The 11068-nt window shown below is 49.8% G+C and overlaps 1 pseudogene; it reads right to left on the minus strand.

Annotated features, from left to right (window-relative positions):
* Positions 1–1415: 1415 nt before the first annotated feature.
* LOC144676391 (U2 spliceosomal RNA) lies at positions 1416–1586 on the minus strand (annotated as a pseudogene).
* Positions 1587–11068: the final 9482 nt, after the last annotated feature.

Below are 11068 nucleotides of genomic sequence, written 5' to 3' on the forward strand. Positions count from 1 at the left end.
GTCAGGGACAAAAGAACAAAGAGGTGTTGAAGGTGGTGGTATTATCTAAACGAATGTGCTAATTAAGAATGGATGGGAGGACACACAAGGTACAGCTCTAGTGGGGGTGGGGTGGGGTGATATAAGACTAACAGGGCATAAAAGGTATAAATTTAAAAATAATGGAAATAGGTGGGAAAAGAAAAATCTATATAAATTATTGGAAAAAATAAAAGGGAGGGGGAAGAAACGGAAATGGGGGTGGGGATGGGGGAGGGAGTTCAAGATCTAAAGTTGTTGAATTCAATATTCAGTCCGGAAGGCTGTAAAGTGCCTAGTTGGAAGATGAGGTGCTGTTCCTCCAGTTTGAGTTGGGCTTCACTGGAACAATGCAGCAAGCCAAGGACAGACATGTGGGCAAGACAGCAGGGTGGAGTGTTAAAATGGCAAGCGACAGGGAGGTTTGGGTCATTCTTGCGGACAGACCGCAGGTGTTCTGCAAAGCGGTCGCCCAGTTTACGTTTGGTCTCTCCAATGTAGAGGAGACCGCATTGGGAGCAACGAATGCAGTAGACTAAGTCAGAGGAAATGCAAGTGAAATGCTGCTTCACTTGAAACGGGTGTTTGGGCCTTTGGACGGTGAGGAGAGAGGAAGTGAAGGGGCAGGTGTTGCATCTTTTGCGTGTGCATGGGGAGGTGCCATAGGTGGGGGTTGAGGAGTAGGGGTGATGGAGTGGACCAGGGTGTCCCGGAGGGAACGATCCCTACGGAATGCCGCCAAGGGGGGTGAAGGGAAGGTGTGTTTGGTGGTGGCAGAACTGTTTTTGAAGGTAGCAGCATCAGAACAGATGCGACGGACGCAAAAGAACTGAGAGAATGGGATGGAGTCCTTACAGGAAGCAGGGTGTGAGGAGCTGTAGTCAAGGTAGCTGTGGGAGTCGGTAGGCTTGTAATGGATATTGGTGGACAGTCTATCACCAGAAATTGAGACAGAGAGGTCAAGGAAGGGAAGGGAAGTGTCAGAGATGGACCATGTGAGAATGATGGAGGGGTGGAGATTGGAAGCAAAATTAATAAATTTTTCCAGTTCCCGACGAGAGCATGAAGCAGCACCGAAGTAATCATCGATGTACCGGAGAAAGAGTTGTGGGAGGGGGCCGGAGTAGGACTGGAACAAGGAATGTTCCACATACCCCATAAAGAGACAGGCATAGCGGGGGCCCATGCGGGTACCCATGGCCACACCTTTTATTTGGAGGAATTGAGAGGAGTTAAAGGAGAAATTAAAGTTAAAGGGGGCATCACTCAGTCTGGCACCAATGAGCCTGTCCTGCCACTCAGCACAAGTTCAGTTCAACCAGATCAATGATGGAAAGCAGGACAATGCTCTGAATGACTTTTTCTTCTTTTCAGTTTCCCTTTCACCCTGTAGAGGGCAAAACTGCACCATTCCTGAAGACGCTGCAATACCAGGTCGATGTGTGGAATGGACGGAGAAAGATCCTGTTCCATCTCCCTGCTCCAAAAATAAATTTAATATTTGGTCCCCAGATAAAGGACGTATCGGATATTAAACTGATAAGAACAGATTTTTTTTTGAAAAATATACTTTATTCATAAAATATCTGGAGGAACATTCCAAAACATTTCAAAATCACCATCACAAAACTACAATCAGATTCAACTTTTACACATTGATCACAAGGTGCATCGATACAATCAATGAATATTACAATCATTTCAATATGGTCATTACAGATAATCAGACAAAGGTATTGGAGTTATCAACATACATCATGTTGCTCTCTGAGGTGCTTCAATATAATTAGTATTCACTGCAGACATTCATTTGGAGCTGTACAGCCCGAGGGGCTCTCAACATTTTCCAGTCCCTGGGTGCACTGTGGCAGAAAGGTCTTAGACAGCGACCCTTCCCCATTGCGCCTTTGCGGTGGCTGCCCCAAGCTTTAGTGCGTCCCTCAGCACGTAGTCCTGGACCTTGGAACGTGCCAGTCTGCAACACTCGGTCGGGGACAACTCTTTGCGCTGGAAGTCCAACAAGTTTCAGGCAGACCAAAGAGCGTCTATCACCGACGTCCAGACCTTCTTTGCAAAGGCACAACCACAAGGAGGTGAACAACGGTCTTGTCCCCACCACAGCCACCTCGAGGGCAACGTGCAGAGGGGGTGAGACTCCTGCCGTGTTGCGGAATCCCTCCCCAAATCTCATTTTGGAGAGCACATCCACCATGTTTGTCCAGACTCTCCCATGTACTGTCATCAAAGCCCTTTGTAATGGAGGACAGGAAGGACTGGGACTCCGTACTGTCTGTGGGCTTCACGTCATACAATCCGACATAAAAGGATTTGCTGATCCTCAAAATGTCGGACTGCGATGACTTTACTGAGCCGTCTTCTTCCTTCAGGCTGCTGATCACAGAGCTCTCTCTGTGTACCTTTTGGAAGAAGAAACGTGAGCACGTCTCATCCTGCTCCACGGAGCGGACTCTGGAACGGAAGATGATCTTGGAGGCCTCCGAGGCAAAGAGCGAGGCTTGCTGGCTCTTCACCTATTGGAGTTCCTCCTTGACATCCACCCCCATCGACTGCAGCTGGAGCAGGTTTTTCTGGAGACAGGAAACGTTCCCCCAGCCTCTCCCTCTCTCTCTTGCCTTCTGAATACCTTTGAGGGTGAAAACCTCTTCATGTTACTAACAAAAACACATGAACATATGAATTAGCAACAGGAGTCGGCCTCTCAGCCCTTCAAGCCCACTTTGCCACTCAATAAGCTCCCGGCTGATCTGATCGTAACCTCATTTCCACATTACCCCCTACCCTCGATAACCTTTCACCCACTTACTTCCCAATAATTAAAAATATTCAACGATTCTGCTTCCATCGCCTGTTGAGGAAGAGAATTCCAAAGTCTCACGACCCTCTGAGAGAAAAGAATTTCCCCTCACCTCTGTCTTAAACAGTGGCCCCAAATACAAGATTCTCCCACAAGAGGAAACATCCTCTCCACATCCACCCTCTCATGGCCCCTCAGCTTCTTCTATGTTTTAATCAGGTCGCCTCTTACTCTTCTGAACTACAGCAGATACAGGCCTAGCCTGTCCAATCCTTCCTCATAAGGCAATCCGCCCAATCCAGGTACTAGTTGGGTAAACCGTATCTGAATGGCTTCCAACGCATTGACATTCTTCCTCAAATAAGGAGACCAATAGTGTACACAGTGCTCCAGATGGGGTCACACCAATGCCCTGAATAACTGAAGCATCAGCTCTCTACTTTTCTATTCAACAGTGAGGCCCGAGTGCGCAGGCGCAACTGTTGCTGACGCCTTTCCAGTCAGCGGAAGGAGTTACAGTATTTTCAGTGGTAGCAATAGAATCAACATCAGTGCTGCCTCTATTAAATAGCTCAAGGAACGCTGCTTATGGAAAACAAAGAAAAGATTGCTTTCTATTATTCTGCCTGATTGCGTTGGTTGATCTTAGATTTTTCCTTTCTGATTGTGCAATTTAATTAACGGTAACTCGAAGCATAACCATACCAGTGCACTTTCAAACGCTATTTGGGCCCAATTTCCAGATGACAGTCGAACCGGAATTGTCCCGGCCTGTTTCTGTGCTGTAAACTTGTGTGCAGACGACTGAGATGATATTTACACCAGGGAATGGAAAGAAACATTAAAGAATTTCAAGACATCAGCAAAAAAAATGTCAATGTGAAAAGCTAAGACACTGATGTGAGGGGGGCAGTGAGACAACTGAAAACAAAGAGGACATGTCGCTAAAGTCTGAATTTAAAATAGAAAATTCTGGTCAAACAGGTTAGGGACAGTTGCAAAAAACAACACAGCTTCCCCCCCTCCCCCACCCACCCAGCCAAAAGCTGTTTACAGAATGTCTGTGAAAAGAGCTACGCAGAGATTTAAAGAGACACTCCATTCAGCTGACTAAAAGTATCTTCACTTACATCAGTATAGCTCCAAACTCACGATCCAGCTCCATTTTCTCCTGTGCTTCACTTGCTGACTCTGTAGCCTCTCAAGCAGAAGGTTGTGGGTTCAAATCTCACTCCAGAGATTTGTGCACTTAATCCAAGCTGACAGTCCTGTTGGAGGAGATCGGAAATCAAGGCTTTAACAAGTAGCTGAAAAAGATCCCAGGTACGATTCAAGCTGGGGAATTCTCCCTGGTTTCCTGCTGAACATTTATTCTTCAACCAACATCAGTTAAAAGAGGTTATTTGTCATTATCCCGTTGTTGTATATGGGTCCTTGCTGGGTACAAAATAACTGCCACACTTACAACAGCAAAACACATTTCAACACTTCAAAAGTGCTTCATGGAGTAAAGTGTTTGGAATATTCAGTAATGAGCAGAAACAGAATATCTCTGTGATAATACACACAGAAAATGATGGAAATACACAGCAGGTTTTCAGCCTCTGTGTGGAGTAACAGAGTTAACGTTTCAGGTTGTGATGAAAGGTCATTCACCTGAAAAGTTCACTCAGTTTCTCTCTCCAAAGTGATCAAGGTAAGCATCAAGAGGTTTTTCATCCTCAAAGGCACCCAGAAAGCTAGAAAGGAACAGAGGGAAATGTCCCGACTCCAGAAAAACATGCAGAATCTGCTCTGGCTGCAGTCGATGGGGGTCGATGTCAAGGAGGAACTCCAAGAGGTGAAGAGCCAGCAAGCCTCGCTCTTTGCCTCGGAGGCCTCCAAGATCATCTTCTGTTCCAGGGACTAAGGCCCTTGAGTCCTTCGAGAAGAGTAAAACTCCTGGAAGCGACGGCTTGCTGGCGGAGTTGTATTCGGCTCTGTGGGACTTGATCGGCCCAGACCTGCTAGGAGTGTACGAGAGTATGCTCCTGGCCGGTAGTATGTCAGAATCCATGAGGAAAGGCATCATCACCCTCATCTACAAGCACAAGGGGGGAAGGGAGGAAAGGGAGGAAATTAGAAATTGGTGACCCATTTCACTGTTGAATGTGGACTATAAGCTTCTGTCCAAGGTCATCGTCAATCGGGTCAAATCCGCTCTGGAATTGGTGATCCACCCTGACCAGACCTGCACTGTGCCGGGCAGGAAGATCTCTGACAGCCTGGCGCTGCTCAGGGATACGATTGCCTATGTACAGGACAGGGGTGTGGATACCTGCCTCATCAGCTTGGATCAGGAGAAGGCCTTTGACAGAATATCGCACACCTACATGGTGGATGTGCTCTCCAAAATGGGGTTTGGGGACGAAATTCGCAACTGGATCCAACTGCTCTACACTAACATCAGTAGCGCAGTCTCAATCAATGGGTGGGAAACAGATAGCTTTCCGATGAAATCTGGAGTCAGGCAGGGCTGTCCTCTCTCGCCTGTCCTTTTCGTGTGTTGCATAGAACCCTTTGCCGAGTCCATCAGGAAGGATCCGGGCATAAGAGGAGTGACGATCCCAGGCAGTGGAGGCACTCAAGTCAAAGCCTCCCTGTACATGGACGACGTCGCCGTCTTCTGCTCGGATCCGCTGTCGGTGCGCAGACTGATCCACATCTGCGACCAGTTTGAACTAGCCTCGGGAGCCAAGGTAAATCGTGGGAAGAGCGAGGCCATGTTCTTTGGGAACTGGGCTGACCGATCCTTTGTCCCCTTCACCGTCAGGGCTGACGGCCTGAAGGTGCTGGGGATATGGTTCGGAGGGTCCGGGGCATGTGTTAGAAACTGGAAGGAATGAGTGGCAATGGTAATAAGAGCACTGGGCATGCACCCAAACCCATTCTTAGGAAGGATGAGTGCCCATGAGTAGCATGTTGGCATGGGTCAGTGTGGAGAACAGTTAGGGGCTGGCCATCCCCCATGGACCTCAGGGGTGTTACAGTCAGTGGCAGCTGCCAATGATGCCGAAGTTCGCCAAGGGGGTGAGCCCTGGCTGCATGGACTGAGTGCCTTGCGGGTCGAGTGCCACGAATCGGATGTGCCCTGCGAGATGGTCCTCAGCTGGGGTTGGACTGGCTGCAATGGCGCTGCAGGTAGAGAGTGGACTCACTGCTCCTCTATACTTTCAGGAGAAGACATCCCATAACAATATTGAGAGGTCACAGACTGGCGGGGAACCCCACACCTCCTCATCCTCACTCACTATAAGCAGAAGGCCTTGGAACTCGAGGGGCAGCAAGTACCTCGGTCAACCAGCCATGGTGAGGTTGGGGTATCAGACGAAGGTCAGAGTGCAGCGCACTGAGGTGAGAACTTCAGCTTGTGCAACCATTCTAGTGTAGCCTCTTCATTGATGTGCGCCTCGAACCTGGAGTCCCCATTGACAATCAAAAGACGAGGGCACCATGAAGCAGATCTCCGTTGTCTCACCAGGGTGCCTGGCATGTACAGTGAGAGTCTGATGACTTTCACTAACGACATGTTCATCTTCTCCCTTTTGGGTTCAGCAGCAGGCGCTCGCACTCAGGACCCTGAAGGGCCACCCCTGACCCCGGAAGATCACCATGTTCCCCACGCGCCTGCCTCACACCCGCTCTGTCAAGCAGGCACCAGCGCAGATACCAGCATTAGATGGCCGTCCAGTATCTCAGTGCACATTGGTGAGGGCACTTCACACTCGTTTGAGGTGCAGGCGGAGGCAGAGAGTGCCCAGGGTGCTGGCAGTCGGAGGACTGCTGGAGACCAGGACGATGCTCAGTCGAAGGCTGATGATGAGCCTCTGGAGTCGTCCATTAGGAAGCAGATGCTGGACGTCCAGCGGGGTGTGCGGGAGGATCTAGCGGAGATCTATGAGGGTATGTGCGCCATGGTCTCCGTTATGGAGGAGTCCATGCGGAGCATGACCACTGAGCGCACTGCCTCAGCCAAGGAGAGAGTGGTGACTGTCAGGGAGAGGCTGCCCCAGGGACAGGATCAGGGGTCCCTGGGGATGCACTCGGACCTGCAAGCGCTCACACCGGCAATGACCTCAGGTGGTCAGTGTCCGTGTGTGAGATGGATGGGGTACCCAGTATACCAGCTAGGTGCCCGTCCATCAATGGTGAGCAGGGAGGTCCTGAGTGACCTCACGTTGGCGCACGAGCTGCCTGTTGTCTCTGCGGGCTCCTCTCAGGGCTCTACGGATGATGGCAGCAGCCCCTCTGCCCCTCTGCCAGTGACCGTGGCATCTGATGAGGCTGCGGCGACTGGGGAGAGGGCAGCCATGGCACTGGCCGCTCCCTCCCAGGTGGGGACAGCACAGGCTCCACTGGCCAGAGGACGACCGCCAAGGTCACCCAGGCCAACAAGGCAGCAGAGTCAGCAGGCTGCCTCCAATGCCAGTGCCAGCGAGGGGGCAGCACCTAGACATAGCACCCACAAATGTAAATTTAAAGCACCTTAAGCACAAGATGGTCTTGTCACGGGTGATGTTTTGTTCCCCCATTTTGCTTTGAGTTTTTTAATGGTGTGACAAACAACACCGGTTAATGTTCAGTTCAGGAATCTGTCACCTGCAACATTAAATGACATTTGATTTTGTGTTATTGGCCTGAGTTTGCTTCATTTGTTCTGCAGGTGCAGCGTAGGCCAATATTTAATGATGCACCGAAATATCGCGAGAGTGCGCGTTGACGTTGGGACGCTCGGCTGATGTCAACATGTTTCATTTCAGGCTCGAGCGAATCGGACACGCGCCCGCCCACCAAGCCAAAAATTCTGCCCATTGAGTTCAGTCTTTAGCCTATTTTGGGCAGTGAAAGAAGTTGTTTTGGACAATGGAGCCCCAAATCCTGGAAAACCGTTCATACAAAAGCACCATTCACTTGCAAATACACCTCTCCACCACTCTCTCTCTCTCTCTCTCACTCCACTGCAGCTTTTACCTCACAACATTTTAAACCAGTTCTCTGCTGCCGCTGCTGATACCGCTCTTAAAAGTACAGCAAGCTCCCAGCTCAAAGCTCATAGACTTTACACAGCTGCTGACAAGCGTCTAAATTCACGATCACACAATGGTTACGGTGCGTAAGCAGGCCAATCGGCCCATCGTGTCTGTACTGGCTCTCTGAATGAGCATCTCAATACCCAGTGCCATTCTCCTGCCCTCACCCAATAACCCTACAGATTGTTTCTTTTCAACTAATTATCTAATTCCCTCTTGAATGCTTTGATTGAACCACACTCTCAGTCAGTGCATTCCGGACCCTAGCCACTCACGGTGTGAAATCGGTTTCTCTTATGTCACTTCTGCTTCTTTTACCCGTTGCTTTAAATCTGTATCCCCTCATTTTCGATCATTTCACAAGTGGGGACAATTTCTCCCTATCTACTCTCTCCAGACCTCTCATGACTTTCAATACCTCTATCAACTCTCTTCTCAGCCTTCTTTTCTCTCAGGAAAACAGTCTCAACGTCTCCAATCTTACTCCGTAACTGATCTTCCACATCCCTCTTCGGCACTCTCTCCAATGCCTTCACATCCTCCCTAAAATGTGGCGCCCAGAACTGTACGCAGTACTCCAGCTGTGGTCTAACTCGTGTCTTATACAAGCCCCTATTAATAAAGCCTAGGATACTGAATGCTGTGTTAACTGCTCTCTCAACTTGTCCTGCCACCTTTAATGACTTATGCAAATACACACCCAGGTCCATCTGTGTCGATGCCCCCTTTATTTTGTGCTGTCTCTCTATGTTCTTCCTACCAAAATGCATCAGCTCATATTTCTCCACACTGAACTTCATCTGCCACATATCCGCCCATTCGACCAACTAGTCTGTGTCCTTTTCAAGTTCTCCACTGCCCTCTTCACGGTTCACAGTTGCTTCCAAGTTTTGTATCGTCTGCAAATTTTGAAAAATTTTCCTCTACTCTAAGGTCTAAACCATTCATATATATCAGGAAAAGCAAGGGTCCAATACTGACCCCTGGGGAACTCCACTACAAACCCGCCTCCAGCCCTAAAATCATCCATTAACTATTACTCTCTGTTTCTTGTCACTCAGTCAATTTTCTATCCACATTGCTACTGTCTGTTTTATTCCATGAGATATAACTTTTCTCACAAGTCTGTGTGGCACTGTATCAAATGCCTTTTGGAAGTCCATGTACACCACATCAACAGCATCACCTTCACCAACCCTCTCTGTTACCTCTTCAGAAAATTTCAGCAAGTTAGGGAAACGCCATTTTCCCTTAAGAAATCCATGCTGGCTCTTCTTAATTAACCCGCATTTGTCCCTGAATTTTCCGTGCCCGCTGGTGGTGGGCATGATAGGTGGCGCGATCGGTTTCACGATGGTGGGAAGGCAGGTTGTGATTGTCCGCTCAGCCCGCCAACGACAGGCCGCGTTTCCCACCATCGGTCATCGGTAACCTCATTGTAATACACCAGCATATCATTATCAGGCCATCCCGCCAGGCTCTTGCACCCCCGCTGGATCATCCGTCCACGTCAGCGGGAAAGCACGCTGACGTGTTTCACAACAGCACAGAGGTGACGTGCACTTGGCGGCTGCACTTTGGGTAAACTGGAGGTGAGTGAACAGCTCACTGGGGTTGCCTGTTGCTTTCCAGGCTTCAGGGGCACAGGGGGGGTCGGGGGTATGTGCTGCCCTGCCTCGGAGGCGACTTTTGTGGGTGAGGGGGAGTGGGGGGCAAGTGCAGCCTTGCCGTTGAGGTGACTGGTGGCTGAGGGTCATCGTTTGCTGTGCCCTTTACAACCTGGCGCTCCAACAGGGAGACGAGCTGGCTGAGGAGGAGCTGGAGGAGCTGCAGACCTCCTCCGATGAGGAGGACGCCGAAGGGGATGAGGCTGAGGAGGTCCTCGGAGGCGGCGATGACGGGGATGAGGACCTCGCACAGGCTAGACGAGGCAGGCACGCTCGGGAGGCCCTCATAGTTGCTAGATTTGTGGAGGATGATGATGACATGCAGTGAGGAGACACCATAGTCCCTCACATCACATTTGTGAACGTTTGGCTCCCGCCTGGCTTATGGCAGAATGTGAGAATGCTTCTGTCATGGAGACGCAGGGGAGGCCCTAATAGTCACTCAATTGCAGGAAGATGATGATGACCATGCACTGTGCACGCTCCATAAATCTTCACACAGCTTCTGAGAATGTTGCTCCAGCAACTGTGACATGAACGAGTCCTTTGCAGCCCCTGCCCTGAGCTTTAGTGCGTCCCTCAGCACATATTCCTAGACCTTGGAATGTGCCAGTCTGCAACAATCCGTCGGGGACAACTCTTTGCACTGGAAGACCAATAGGTTTCAGGCCAAAGAGCATCCTTCACCGAGTTGATGATCCTCCAGCTGCAGTTGATGTTTGTCTCAGTGTGTGTCCCTGGGAACAGCCCGTAGAGCACAGAGTCCTGTGTCACAGAACTGCTCGGCATGAACCTCGACAGAAACCACTGCATCTCTCTCCAGACCTTCTTTGCAAAGGCACAATCCACAAGGAGGTGAACAACGGTCTCTTCCCCACCACAGCCACCTCGAGGGCAACGTGCAGAGGGGGTGAGAATGCAGGCGTTTGGGAAGGATGTGACTTGGGGGAGGTTGTGACAAAGCGGTATTGTCACTGGACTAGTTATCCAGCGACTCAGCATAGTGCTCTGGGGAGCCGGGATCAAATCCCATCACGGTAAATGGTGGAATTTGAATTCAATAAAAATCTGGAATTATAATTCTAATGATGACCATGAAACCATTGTTGATTGTTGTAAAAACCCACCTGGTTCACTAATGTCCTTCAGGGAATGAAACCCGCTCTCCTTAGTGCTCTGGCCTACATGTCACGCCAGATCCACAGCAATGTGACTCTTAAATACCCTCTGAAATGGCCCAGCAAGACACTCATTGTATCAAACCGCTAAAATGTCAAAACAGAATGAAACGGGACTGACCACCCGGCATGGACCTAGACACCGGAAATGACAATGGCAATCTCAGCGCTGTCGACCTGGCAAAGTTCCCCTTAGTAACCTGCGGGGGCTGGTGCCAAGATTGGGATAGCTGCCTCACAGACGAGTCAAGCAACAATCTGACATGGTCATACTCTGAATCATAGCTTACAGGTAATGTCCCAGACACCAGCATCACCATC

This window comes from Cetorhinus maximus, unplaced genomic scaffold (assembly GCF_964194155.1).
Source record: "Cetorhinus maximus unplaced genomic scaffold, sCetMax3.hap1.1 HAP1_SCAFFOLD_1558, whole genome shotgun sequence".
In the NCBI taxonomy this organism is placed as follows: Eukaryota; Metazoa; Chordata; class Chondrichthyes; order Lamniformes; family Cetorhinidae; genus Cetorhinus; species Cetorhinus maximus.